The sequence below is a fragment of the Mesoplodon bidens genome, assembly GCF_964165515.1.
Source record: "Mesoplodon bidens genome assembly, chromosome: 18".
Lineage (NCBI taxonomy): Eukaryota > Metazoa > Chordata > Mammalia > Artiodactyla > Ziphiidae > Mesoplodon > Mesoplodon bidens.
Window position 1 is genome coordinate 41,689,178 of NC_138175.1, and position 14,363 is coordinate 41,703,540.

Consider the following 14,363-nt stretch of genomic DNA (forward strand, 5'->3'; position numbering starts at 1 on the left):
ACCACTCAAGTGCTTCAGTTATCTGAAAACTCCTCTGCTTCCAGCAGAGGAGGATATAGGAAAGCCTGAGCATCACTTTATCCAGAGGGCATGCTCTCCCCACTGATGCCCGGGTTCCATTGCTCTCCAGGACCTTTGGAGAGGACTTGGGAAACTTTGAGACATGAAATCCAGACAAAGCCAGGCTGCTTCATCCACTGACAGTCGGGGGCAGGCCAGTGGGTTCCCTCACCCGCTGTGATCAGCTGACTGGGCACTCTGGCACAGACCTCAGGGCAGTGGATTTCAAACTCGCGCACATGTACACACACTGCACACCACAGGCTATATACATGCTCATACACCACAGGAAGTATATGTGGACCTCTGTGTGTATATGTGTGTGTTTATATGCATACAGACACTCTACAGGGAACCTTGATATATAGAAGTATATAGAATACATAGAATCGAAGTAGATTTACATTCTTCAGGCAATTTAACTATTTCTTTCCTTGGCAGGAAAATGTCCAGTGTTTGCAAAACCCCTAAAATGCCTCCTCTGAGCTCCGCTGTCCACAGCAGAGTTAGCACCCTCAGGTCAGGGTAGAGGAGGGCCCAGAGGCAGGTTCAGGCAGCCTGATGCCCCTCATCCATCTCCTGAGCCCCAGCACCCTCTTGGGTGAAATGAAGATGGCACCGTCCATTTCCTAGTGCCACCACAGAAATAACAGGTAATGTGCAGCATACTTAACAACTAGTGACAATGACTTAGATTATCATTATCATTTGCTTCCCAGGGAAGGGCACCCAGAAAGCATTCTCCCTGGAGCTCCTGGTTCCCTTGGTCTCAGAAGAGACGAGAGCTGCTCTTGGCTGCGCTGTTACTGATCCAGGTTCTCCCAGGCTGCACACACCAGCACAAACACATGCTTGCGGTGCATTTGCTGAGTGAAAGTGTGGACAAGCATTCCCCAATCATTTTGAAATCTTAAAGGCACTGGAGGAAGTTCTAAGTTTTCTTAAAAACATACCTTCAAATACATATCTAAGTGTGGATTTCCTCCCATATCTGCAGCAGACATCGTACTACCCTTGAGTCTAAACCGTCTTTTCCCTTTTGTTTTGTGTGTATGTGTGTGTTGCAAAACTCTTCCCTGACAGCCAACAGAACACATTCTTCTTCCAATTGTTGGTTTACCTCTCACAAGTGCCAGTGCATCTCCCCATCTCTAATCCTCACCTGCTCATTCATTAGCTATATCAGGTGTAGCTTTTCTGGAACAATTATATGCTATCCTACTGTCAGCCCTCTCTGTGCAGGTAGAGGTTACATCCTGACTCCTTACTCAGGATGTAAATTATTGCTGGCATACCAGTACCTGAAGAGTGATTATAACCAGTGCACGGTTAAATAATGGATGCTTAGCATGGTACACTGTGATAAGCAAAAGATATGAAATATCTACTCTTCTAAGTGGAATACTCTAAGTATTTTTTAAATAATAAAACCAGCTGGAGGAAGACAGGCTGAATCAAGGTCTCCGGAAGAGACACCCCATGTGCCAGCTCATTTGTAGAATCTGGATGGCACTTTCATCTCATCTGTGAAATGGGAACAAAAATCACATCCTTCATTGAGCAGCAGGATTGCAGGTAAAGGCTTGGCACTGAGCCCGGCACATAGTAGGTGCTCAGGAAAGGGCAGCAGCTGCTGCCATCTGAGGAGTGAGCTGGCCTGCAGGAGGAACAGCTGAGCACTCACTCCCTGGGCTGCATCAGGTGCATGTCTGACCACAGGGCAGCTGTCAGCAGGACCTGCTCTGCCAGCAAACATAATGGAGGGCTTTCCTGGTGGCGCAGTGGTTGAGGGTCCGCCTGCCGATGCAGGGGACACGGGTTCGTGCCCTGGTCTGGGAGGATACCACGTGCCGCGGAGCGGCTGGGCCAGTGAGCCATGGCCGCTGAGCCTGTGTGTCTGGAGCCTGTGCTCTCAACGGGAGAGGCCACAAAAGTGAGAGGCCCACATACCGCAAAAAAAAAATAAAAATAAAAACAAAAAAACAAAAGCATAATGGAAGGTTCTGGAGGGTTGAGAAGAAATGGAGTCAGGGTGGTACCTACAGACCTCTCTTGCCTCCAGAAGCCCAGAAGAAATGGAACCTCTGGGCACAGTATGATGCTCAGGCCTGGGCAGCTGGGGCCCCTTCCCTGAGCCCCATGCTTTAGAGGACCCTCCTCTGATCTCATCACAGAGCAAGGAATCAGGGAGCCAAGGGCACATGCCTGCCCAGAGCTTGCATCTTCCCCATTTTAGAGTAGCCTCCTGACACTGGGACCCTGGATTTCTTGCTGGATTAGCCCAATCCCACTTCCAAGGTTTACATGGTCCTCACCCCCAGGCCCATCCTACTGACCACAAACCAAGCCACTGATGTGTTCTGAGCCCAGCAGAGGTCGATTAAGTGAAGGGAGTTCATGCAGCTTGGACAATCTGACCAGTATGGCCACTTACATGCGTATGGGACGGGCAATGTGAAGATCTTGCTCCTGCTCTGTGGAGAAGACCCACCCTGAGGTGAAGGTAAGGGACAGGTCCACGAGGTGACCAATGCGGAGGGCCTTAGGATCTGTGATACTGCTCTGTGCCAGACTGTGCACCGGGCACTTTGGAATGGTCTCTCACTTACTCCCCACCAAGGAGGTTGGACAGGGTAAGAGCATAGACTCCAGGGCTCTATGGTCTGGGTCCAAATACTGCTTGGTCCTTTTCCTAGCTCTTGACCTTGGAGAGCTAACATCTCCGTATCACAGCTTCTCCATCTGTAAAACAGGAATAAGCAAGCTCACTAGCTCACAGGGCTGCAGGGGATGGAGGAGGAAGCTATCAGCAGTGGCCTTAGCCAGTGCCAGGCACGTGTAACACTTCCCCCTATTGTTAGGCCCATTTTACAGAAAATCAAGCTGAGACTCAGAGGGTAAATGATTCCCTGGGAAGCAGTTGAAGTGATCTTTCTGATTCTAAAGCTTCTCCTCATTCGGCCTCACAGTCCTGTCCCCTGCCCCCTGTGACACAGGTGCTATGGCCCTTTGCACCTCCCCAGAGGGTACCTCTTGAGCTGATGAGTCTAGCCCATCTGGGGCTCCCAAGCCAAGGCCACTAGAAGATGTAGCTGCTGGTGCAGATGGAGAAAGAGCCCTTCCTGCTTTAATTCCTGCTGGCAGGTGGGAGAGGCCAGACACACAGGCTTCTCGGGCTCTAGAACGTCCTGGAGCCATCCTACCACCCCACCATCCTGCCCACTGCAGCGCTGACCCCAGAGCCCATTTCTGCTCACACGGCTTCTCACCAGAGCTTCACCCAGACAGGCCCCTGACACAGCCTACAGTGGTCCCCAGAGGATGCCTGGAGCATGGCCAGCTTCTCCAGGCCTTGAGGCTCTCACCCATCCTTCTACCTCTCTAACACCCCAGGGCAGCTGAGTGCATGGCAGAGCCCTAGCAGGTGGACCCCTCCAAGCCTCAGTGTCTGCATTAGTTTCCTAGGGCTGCCATAACAAATTCGCACAAACTTGGTGCCTCAAAACGACAAAAATGTACTGTCTCACAATTCTGGAGACCAGAAGTCAGGAATCAAGGTGTCTGCAGGGTCATGCTTCCTCAGGACGCTCTAGGGGAGGATCTGTGTCTTGCCTCTTCCAGTACCTGGTGGCTGCTGGCATTTCTGGGCTTGTGGCCACATCACTCCAATCTATGCCTCTGGCTTCGCATGGCCTTCTTCTCCCTGTGTCACCTCCTCTGTGTGACTCTTACCAGGACACTTGTCATTGGAGTTGGGGTACATTGGATAACCTAGGACGATCTCTTTGTCTCAAGACTCTTAACTTACTTCTATCTGAAAAGACCCTTCTTCCAAATAAAGTAAGATTTACAGGTTCCAGGGGTTGGGTTGTGGTCATATCTTTGGGGGCCACCATTCAGCACACTACTGTGTCTTCATCTATAAAGCATGAACAATAATGGTATTAGTCCCAAACGATTGTGGTGGGGATTCAACGAGATAATGTATGTTAGATGTGTTTAAAAAAATAGTAACTAGGGATTCCCTGGTGGCGCAGTTGTTGGGAGTCCGCCTGCCGATGCAGGGGATATGGGTTCGTGACCCGGTCTGGGAAGATCCCACATGCCGCGGAGCAGCTAGGCCGGTGAGCCATGGCCGCTGAGCCTGCGCGTCCGGAGCCTGTGCTCCGCAATGGGAGAGGCCACAACAGTGAGAGGCCCGCGTACTGCAAAAAAAAAAAAAAAAAAAAGTAGCTATATTTAATATATTTTCCCCTACACATACAAAATCTTTAGTAAAAACATGCAGATCTTTATAGAGATCTGCAGTATACAAATCTTTACAGAATCCTAGTGCAGTTTAAATGTCCGCTTGTTTAGTTTAACAAAAGCAATCCCTAAATGTTATTTGTGTACTCAGTGTGAGGATGTTACAGATGTACCCAGGGTATATGCCCTGCAGGTGCCAGGACAAGGCGTTCCCAGGGATGGGAATAATCACAGTCACTCAAGGTCATCATTGGTGGGTTGCCTCCATCGTACTGGCGATGTAAGCAGTTAGGATGCAACAGCTAAGGTTGTTTTTTTTTTTTTTTTTTAAGAAGATGTTAGGGGTAGGAGTTTATTACTTAATTTATTTATTTTTGCTGTGTTGGGTCTTTGTTTCTGTGCGAGGGCTTTCTCTAGTTGCGGCGAGCGGGGGCCACTCTTCATCGCGGTGCGCAGGCCTCTCACCATCGCGGCCTCTCTTGTTGCGGAGCACAGGCTCCAGACGCGCAGGCTCAGTAGTTGTGGCTCACGGGCCTAGTTGCTCCGCGACATGTGGGATCCTCCCAGACCAGGGCTCGAACCCATGTCCCCTTGCATTAGCAGGCAGATTCTCAACCACTGCACCACCAGGGAAGCCCAACAGCTAAGGTTTTGTAAAACACACATGGACTTTTTGGAGGATGACAAAGCAGAGTATCAAACTTCAAATGCCCTTCCCTTTGTTCTAGTTCAGCCTCCCGTTAGGGGACTGAATAGCAGGCCTGCACAGAGATATGCATTCGAGGATGTTACCTGCAGTGCTGATTATAATTGAAGGGGGAGGGGGAGAGACAGAGACAGAGAGAAATAGAGACAGAGAAGGAGGCAGAGAGGGAGGGAGGCAAGGAAACGAAAGAAAAGGACAAAAGGAAGGAAAACTGCTATCATGCCCTTGATGGAGGAATGGCTGAGTGCCTAAAATGTCCCCCAAACTCCCTGCTCCTCTGCAGGGCTTACGGCGAGGGGCCTGGGAATAGTAAGTCATCAACTATATGTGCAAAAGGCTCACATTTTTGTGGAAGGTCCACACGCGTGTGGGCACCCTCCTCTGTGCACATATACGGGCCCAGGATGCTGATGGACTTCTACATCCATGAGCGAGTGGAAAGGGTCTAAAAACACGCCCACCTGTCCCTTCAGGGAAGGGCTGGAAATGCAGAGGGGGCGACCTTGCTCTTTCTGAAATGTGTGGCTATTTCCCAGCCAGGATGGCATCAGAGCCTACCAGTGTAATCACCAAATTAAGTACATTTTCTTACCCGGATTTGCAGACAAATCTGTGTTTAGCTGCAGGATCTGGAGGCTCAGAGAATGTCGGGTTGTGACTGAAGCAGAGGGAGCCCCTGCCCTTCTGTGAACACCACTCCCATCCCGACTTCTGCAGAACAAAGCCGGGTGGCAGGGGTAGGGGGGTGGGGGCGGTCCAATGCTAGTTCTGCCTCAAGGATCCGGGGACTTGGCCAGGCCGGTCCTGGGCACCTAGTAGGTCTCAACTGGGAGAGTGAATGAGCCTGCCGACCAGTGAGCTCCTGAGACCCACCAGCAAGTTCCATCTGGCCTCGTGTCCCCAGGGCCTCACTTGCAAGTGGACCAACAGAGGGCTTCAAGGCCATGCCTGCTTGGGGACGCCTGGTGCCCGGGCCTGGTGCCCAGGGCCGCTCCCACTTGGGCCGAGGCACGGCGAGGCCAAGGTGGAGGCGGGAGTGAATCACCGCGAAGCTATGCTGCACAGGTGCAGTGAAACTGTGAGACGCTGGGAACCAACCCCCAGCTGGGCCACCAGCCTGGCAGGGCTGTGCACCGATCAGGTCCCCAGGATGCAAACACAAAACACGCTGGGACTCGCTCCCTCTGAGAGGCGGCTGAGGGCTAGCTTTCATGTTTCGGAGGCTTTGTGTTTCCACAATGGATGCGTTTCTGAGCTCCGGCCCTTGTAAAAGGATGCTGTTCATGGAGGCGGGCGATTCTCAAGCTGTGTGGTGTCTCTGCTTCCCCACGTTGTGGAGGCATGGAGTTCAAGTTCCAGTTCTTGCCTTGCAGCTGCTGTGTGACTCACCTGGGCTCTGAACTGTTCTGGGCAACCACAGTCAAAGGGGCCTGGTCACCTCCCAGGCCAGCAGGAGGGAGGCTGTTCTCTAAAGGTCATGGTTACTCCACTCTCTCCCCCCTCCCCCACCCTCTCCGAGGAGCCAGAGGGAACCGCAGGGCAGGAGACCCCACTTAAATTCAAGTCCATCAGGAAGGACTACGGAGTCTCAAAGTCAGCGGTCACGTGGGCCACACCTGGATCAGATGGGACCAGGCAGGTGGCTCAGCAGGAGCGGGTGGGAAGTCACCTTCCATGGGAGGAAACAGGTGTCAGCCCATTTCCTCCTAACTCTGGAAGGTCTGTGTTTCCTCTCCTGGGGCAGGGCCGGGGGCCTTCGGGAAAGGCGATTAAAAATCTGCTTTTTGGTTCCCTGTTTTCCTGGCACTCCAGGGACCGGAAGATGGGAAACTGAGGGATGAAACTTCCCCTGTCCCCAGGGAGTGGGGAACGCCAACCGAATGTGCCAGAGATTTCTGAGCTCCCCTCGTCCCTTGGCAGCAGGTGGTGGTTAATCCAAACGGCACATATCTGGGGTGAGGGCCGACTCTAGAAAAATGCTGTCCCCAGAGCTGGGAGGGGGACAAACGATCTGCTGTCAGCTGGCCACCCCGCTCTGCTCACTCTCTCTGCGCTGACTCACCCGCTGGTGTAAGGGGCCGGCCTTGGGTCCCCCAGACATTCCAGGCCCTCCTCATCACTCACCGTGTTCCAGAAATGTGTCTTCTCCAGGACAGCCTTGTTGATGGCCTGGGGGACTTGTGTCTCCCTCAGGATCACACCTGAGCCTCTATCCAAGTCACCGCCCCCACCACCCAGACCCGTGCCCTTTCTCTGAGGCTCAGCAGGGCCAAAGGGCTGATGCCCGCACCTCCCACTCCGATCCCACACCACCACCACCTGTCGCCACAGCTGCTCCCCTCACAGAAGCTGTGGTTTGGGCTGGCACCAAGGTCACCGCAGGGCTCTTGTGCGTCCGGGGTGGCATCCTGCCCTCCGCCAGGGATGGTGGTGGCAGAGGCGTATGCAGGGGAATTCTGTATGCTTCCCTGCGATGGACGGGAAATTTCTTCTCCTTAGGAATCCTGGGGCATATCACAGCATCTGAAGGGGAGGCCCAGGCCCAGCCATAACACCGAAGAGAACCAGGCCCGCACAGGCATCGGCAGGGCTGGTGTCAGGGGGATGAGTCAGGCTGTCGCTCCTCAGTTTACAGTCTTAGGAAGAAGCCTAGACTGGACCCATGTCATGGGAGAAGGGATTGCCCAGGGCACGGGGTGATGGGCCAGTCAGGGCAGCAGGGTGCCGTGGGAGGTGGAACTGTGAGAGGAGAGCCCAGGAGCAGCTCCAGATTTAGAGACACCCAGACCTGAGCATGAGGCCATTCTCCACCAGCACTGGCAGGTGGTCTCGGCCCCGCTGTTCAGTCACCTCGAGGCTGTCTCTCTCCCCATCTGTGGAATAAGTTTACAACCTCATGGGATGGCTGTGGGATGGAATGTGTTATGAATGGATAGGGCCTCACCCAGGGCCTGGCTTCTATAGTCCATCCCGGTGACCTTGCTCTCAGGCCTTTCTGCATAGTGAAACATCCCCTTGTAGCTCTGTGCATCCACTCAGAGCTCCCGGACACATGCTTCCCACCTGGCCACACCTACTCTCTGCCAGGCCCTGTGCCAGAGAGAAAGACTCAGCCCACAGCTGCTCCCGGGGCTGGGGTAGAGGCTCACCTGTAAGCAGATTGCCACAGGAAGTCCTAACAGATGTTTGCCCAGGGGGCCTCAGGAGTGAGTGATAGCGCCTGGGGGCACCCCCAGGGCTTATGAGGCGGAGATGCTCTGATACCGTAACAGACACAGCCCACAGGTACCAAGCATGTTCATTCTTAGTTGGTTGTTTTGTCTTGACTATACATTCCTTCATTTTCCATTCATTCATAATTTCTCAATTATCGATCATGTGCCAGGTACAGAGAAGTTCTCTAATATAGAGACAGCCCTCCATCCAGAGAAAGTGACATTACCTAAAGGACAGAGCCTTCTCTGGCACACGGTCGCTGCCCTGCCGGTCTACTGTCACTGCGAAATGACAGTCCTGAGGCTCTGGAAAGAGGAGGAAGGTTCGGGCTGGCAAACCCACCTGGAGTGCATTGAGCAGCCCTCGCCCCTTACTTAGCCTGGTGCCGTGGCCTGGGTTCCTCTGAAGGCAGAGCTGAGACTATGGAGTGTGTGGGGGTCATTTATTGGGGAACATTACCCTGGGTTCAGGAGTAAGGGATGGGGGTGCAGAAGAGGCAGAGGCAGTTAAGGGATGTGTAATCAAATTGGCCATGTTACGGGTGAGGGTAGGTCCATCCCATGGGACCTGTGGAGGACCCCATGAAATGGGTCTCACAACCGTCCACCCTGGGAAAGGAAGGCTTTCCACCTCACCCCGCCGTTGGTCACTGTGGTCCCGTGAGCTGCTAATTTGCAGCAGTTCAGGACTGCCGGGGTTACACTGGGTGGATCGGGCCGGTGGCTGCAGGAGGGGTGGAGTAGTTGCGGGGATGGAGAGGTCTAAGTAGCGCACACAATGTGGTACTATCGGGGGTTTGGGGAAAAGCAAAAGCCATCAGTCCAGCTGTCCAACATGAGTCTTGGCCTTGAACTAGCTTTCCTGGACTCTGAGCCAAGGATCCAGGGCAAGTACCTGACTTGGGAAGTGTAGGGAAGACAGGTAGGGGGTTGGGGAAGAGGATGCGTGTCGTCAACGGGACATTAACAGGGCAGCCAACAAAATGGGCCCCGGAGCTTAATCCCATGGGAAGACTTGGGGACACACATCTTGGATTTGTCCTTCTGAGGGATGAGGAGTTGGGACATCAACACACAAATTCCCACCAGTCATTGGCCGGTTGCTGCTCCTGGGGATGTTAATTCCCTGGCACTTGGCCTGCCATGAGGGCAGAGTGTCTTTCTGAGGTTTTGAACAAGCTCTCAGAGTCCCATACACAGATTCCAACTGTTCTTTCCAAGAAAGCCCTTCCCCCAGGCCTCACCCTCAGGTCATCAGAAACAGATGGCAAGGTCTCATCATGGCCAGGACAGGCCACCATGGCCCTGGCCCTGCTCTGGTTTTCTCTACAGCCTGGATCACCCTGCCAGGCCTGACATTATACATTCATTGGCTTATTGGATTATGACCTTTCTCCCCCAGTGACATGCTAAGCTCCCCGAGGTCAGGGACTTGGTCTAACTCAGGTGTTATTTCAAGTGCCTAGAACGGAGCCTGCACATGAAAGATTCAACAACGTATGTTGAATAAAGGTGGAAGGACTGCGTGTCTTGCCCTCAGTATTTAGTCTCCCAGGAGGAAAGCAGCCCGTTGCTTCCCCTGGTTTCCCCAGGGCCTTGGGCTGGGATTCCCCCGGCTGGCGCTCATCCCCAGCAGGGGATTCCTTTGGGTATCATCACAGCCATTTCTGGTTGGGTGGGCATCCCCTCTGAGTCCCCGCAGGACTGGGGGCCGTGCCCTGTCCCACCTCCTCCATTGACCCCAGTCCCGAGGCTTTCCTTACATAGTCTTTGGAGTAAAGTCACAGCAGTATTCAAAAGGTTAAAGCAGAGTGAACTGCTAATTTTAATGCTTTCTCTAAGCTTCAGTTTTAATAAGCGAAAATGATGTTCTTATTTGCAGTAAAGTGGTGTTATAAAATTCTGTCTGTCAAGCTCATTTTAAAACCATGGAAATAAATGATCTGACAAAATCAGGCTATTAGACAAGTGAGGAAGAGTGATTTCCATAAAGGTAGAGGAGCTGTTCCTTAATTTCACACTTGGTAGTCTTGTGGGTCGACTAAATTTTTAAATAAGTGATAAAATTATATTAGCACAATTGCATTTTTATAGATTTTTTGGTCATTGTACTCTTTTTCAATCCCTTTATTTTAACTCAGACTCTTCTGCTGAAAGGTTACTCTCAACTTATGTTACCTCGTAACAGTCTCTGCCCGCAGCGTGGCCCGAGGCTCACAAATCCTCAGACCATCCAAGCAGGGTCTGGTCAGAGCACATCACATGCCCGGAAATGGCCATTCCCTGCCAGACACCTGGGCTGGGGGCCTATGGTCTCTGGATCCAGAGGGAGGGGTGGTGGACCCCTGGGAATATCCCCTGGGCTGGGAGCTCACCTATCCCGGGCTTCTGAGCTCCTCATTTTTTTGCTCAAAAGGAGACTTGGTTCTCCGGAAACCCTCGGTCCTCCCACTCAGGATGCTGGCTGAGGACAGGACTGGGCAGTGTTTGCACAAGAAGCTGGGAACTTAGGCAGAGCAAGGGAACAGTGGCTCCTTTGGGGTCCTTCATGTGTACCCCCACAACCCTTCTGGCCCCCTCAAATCATCAGATAGCCGGCGCTGAACTGGTGTTTTGTCTCAGGCCCTGGGAGAACCCTCAAAGGGAATCCAGAATCCCCAGTCTCCCGTGAAGCTAAAATATCCCTGATCAGACAGACACGGGCCCAGTTGGGGGAAGTGGGGGGGACTCTTCTGATTTGATTTTTAATAATCAAAGGACAGCATCAAAGGTATGAATGTTTAGCACATCCTCTGCCCTGCTCTGTGACGATTTCACAGGTTAACTGCTCAGAGCCCAGACGTCTGCGCCCCGCAGGTCCCGCCTCAACCAGCTGCTGCGTCCCCTCATACGCAGAGCTCACAGCTTTCTGCTCTTTGCCGCTGGTGCTTTTGGCCAATTCTGAGCCCCAGCCAGCAACTCATGCTCACCCCCAGCCCGGGTTCCTCTCTTGTTCTGCCCAGGTTGAGCCCCTGCCTGGGTCACTGTCACACTCACCAGCCTTGTCCACCTCGACAGGTCACCCCTTGACCTTGGCATCCTGCCTAAGCACAGGCAGTGAGATGACCTGACATAAAGGTCTGGTGAATGGCTGCCCCCTCACCCTCCGTGGAACGGTCTGGGCTCCGGAGCCGGGACCTGGGGCTGCACAGGTAACCCCCAGCTCAGCCTCAGCATCCACCTAGCCTCTGGGTACGTCCTCCCAGCCTGTGTCGAGGGGCTCTGGCCGTGAGGTTGCCCTCCAGGCTTCTCTGTGAGCAGTTTTTAAAAACATGGATTCATTTCCAGGTAGTCTGCTTCCAGGAGTAAAAGCAGTCTCTTTCTCATTGGAAGGGAGGGAACATATGTTTATTGAGTGTCTGCTATGGGCCAGGCACAGTGCTAGGCTGTGAGGATGCAGACACCTCATCTATTTCCAAGGGAGGGGTGTGGTACTCACCTGGGAAGCTCAGCTCTTAGAACAAAGGAGCATCCTGCTCCAGAGAGAATGACCTCTTGTCGCTGGAGGCCAGGCGTCTGAAGAAGCGGGAGGCTGGGTGAGAGAGCCCTCACTAAGAGTTTTGGAGAATCATTTCTCGGTAATCTAGCAAAGTGAACCCGGCACTTTCTGTGTGCCAAGCACTGTGCTGGCTCCAATAACAGAAGAGCCCTTTCCCATTCCTCCCTCTGCAGGGAGGCGGAGAGGATGCCTGTTTTCACCCGGAGGACTTTCCAGGTTGGATGCTTGGTCCACGGGAAAGTGAAGCAACTCACAGCCTGTCTGTGCCTCAGTCTCCCCATCTGTGCAGTGGTGCTCAAGGCTGCTGGAGGGCTCTCCTGGCCCTGGCACCCTAACAGCCAGGAGATCTGGGCAGTTATCACACAGCGGCCGGAGTGTGTGCCCTCTGCCAGCCAAGGAACATTCTTCTGCCATTCGGGAGAGCATCTTCCAATCGCAGAAGTCAACACTGCATTCTCCTCAGAGTCTCCAAGAGGCAACGTGGGAGCGCAGGGGAGTGTTAGAGTCACACATGCTTCCTGGGAGAAAGAGGAGGAAGTGCCTGGTAGACAAAGCCTGCAGGGTGGCCTCGGAGGGGCAGGGCTGTCTCTCCCTAGGAAGGAAGAAAGAAGAAGTCCAAATTAGTCATGTTGTATTACTTCTTTTTATGGCAATGCTCTGAAAGTCTGCAAATGTCAGCATGTTAATTTACTGTCACTCAGTGATATTATTTCATCCTTTCAAAAATGTGTTTCTTGCATTTTCAGTAGCATACTCCAAGTGTTCTCCATCTCAAAGTTTCTATAGATAGTGTGACTACTTTCACTCTGACCGTTGCCAAAATGTAGAAATTCATCTTTGACTGTAGCCACATATATGTTAGGCACGGAGTTGGGGACTCGGGTTTCCTGCTTACAAAAAGGGGAAGAAGTCTGATTTTTCTCTCTGTTCTATCACCTCTTGTCCTCCTAAAGTGCTCTGGGGTTTCTCTCTCAAGGAACGTGCAGAGATAAATTTAATAGAGAAATTTTAAGGAATCAGTCACGGCTGAGTTTGTATATGCAGTCTGGACCCTCCCTGTCTCCGAAGCCAGCCCAGCCCCAGCCCGATGCTTCTCCTATGGTGGCAAACTTATTTCAAAAATTCTGATGAAACACTTTGTAAATTTTGTTATTCTGTGATGATAATAAATCATTATAGCCTTAAACACTTCTCTAGCTTGGAGCCTCAGTCACAAATTATCTTGTCATTCTGACCAAAACATTCTCCAAAAAAGCTTGACAAGTGCTAAAACCCAGAACATGAAACCATGTGTTGTTGTGAAAGCAAGATTCAGAAATGTCAATTAATTAGATTAAGAGGCTACTTTTAGCTTTACTCTGTGTTGCCAAATAACCCTTAAAATATGCAGAGCAGTGGAAATCTACCTCCGCGGTAGAGTACTTCTGTGCCGAGGGAAGACAATGGATTGGACTCACGGATGAAACTATTGTAGCTGTCAGTCGGCTCCAGAGAATGATCTAGGAGCAAATGTCACTTCTTTACCCACAGTGTGGCTTCATAAGCTGGGTAAATTCTGTCATTTATGAATTCAAGTAGTTCCCTCAACCCCGCCCCTTAGAATTCGTATACAGATCTAGAAGGAAAAGTCAAGCTTTTTTCCTATGTCTTTACTAGTAAGATGGATTTTTAATGTCTTTCTGTGCTTTTTTATAAATTTGCATTTGCATTTTGAAGTTCACTTTGTAAAAAAAAAATATATATCACGGAGAAATTATTTAAATTTTTTTATCCCTGTTTCTTGAAAATCTGATCTTTAAATAATCTATATCCTCCATTTTATTTATGCCATAAACTGTTCCTATATTTTAATGGTCTGTTTGCTTTAAAAGGGGTTGTTGGTTTTAATAGCTCAGTTACTATCTTTGTAAACTAAACTCCTTCTGACGAAATTCAAGCAGATCATCTCTGCCTGTGTGTGGAAGGCACATTCCAACCCCTGAAAAGGAAATTTAAGCCAAATAAATATTCTGCCCAAATTAAAATACATAAAATGAATAGTTAACTTGGACAAGAGCTGATGGACAGAGCAGTCGGGCTGCGGCCACGTGGGTGTTGGAAGAGCTGGCTGCCAGGCAGGGCCTCAGGAGAGGAAACCCAAATGAAATTAATTTCCTGTAACCCCCTTTGTCCATTCCTCTGGACTAATTGATTGCAGCATTGGCATGGACGTCTTGGGCGAGCAGAAACGGGCAGGACAGATGGCACCACTGAGGGTGACGTGAGGCCATTCCTGCCAGGATCTTAGAATTGCAACCCCTGCACCCCAGGCACAGTTCAGCGCCCCCACCCCCATCAGCTCTGGGGGCATAGGCACTGGAAACTCACCTCCAAATTCTCATGGCAGTTGTACCCACCTTGATTCTATTGTAATCTGTGTGGGTTCTGATGCTAACTTGATGACAGAGCATTTCCACAGAGGAAGACACATCTGTGCCCGCACAAAGAAATGGCAGGGGTGGGGTTGAGGCTGAGGCCGAGATGAGAGATGTCTGAAGCTTTGCAAAGTTGCATGGAGCTGTGACAGAAGCCCTCCCCTCCTGGCATTTATAACCTC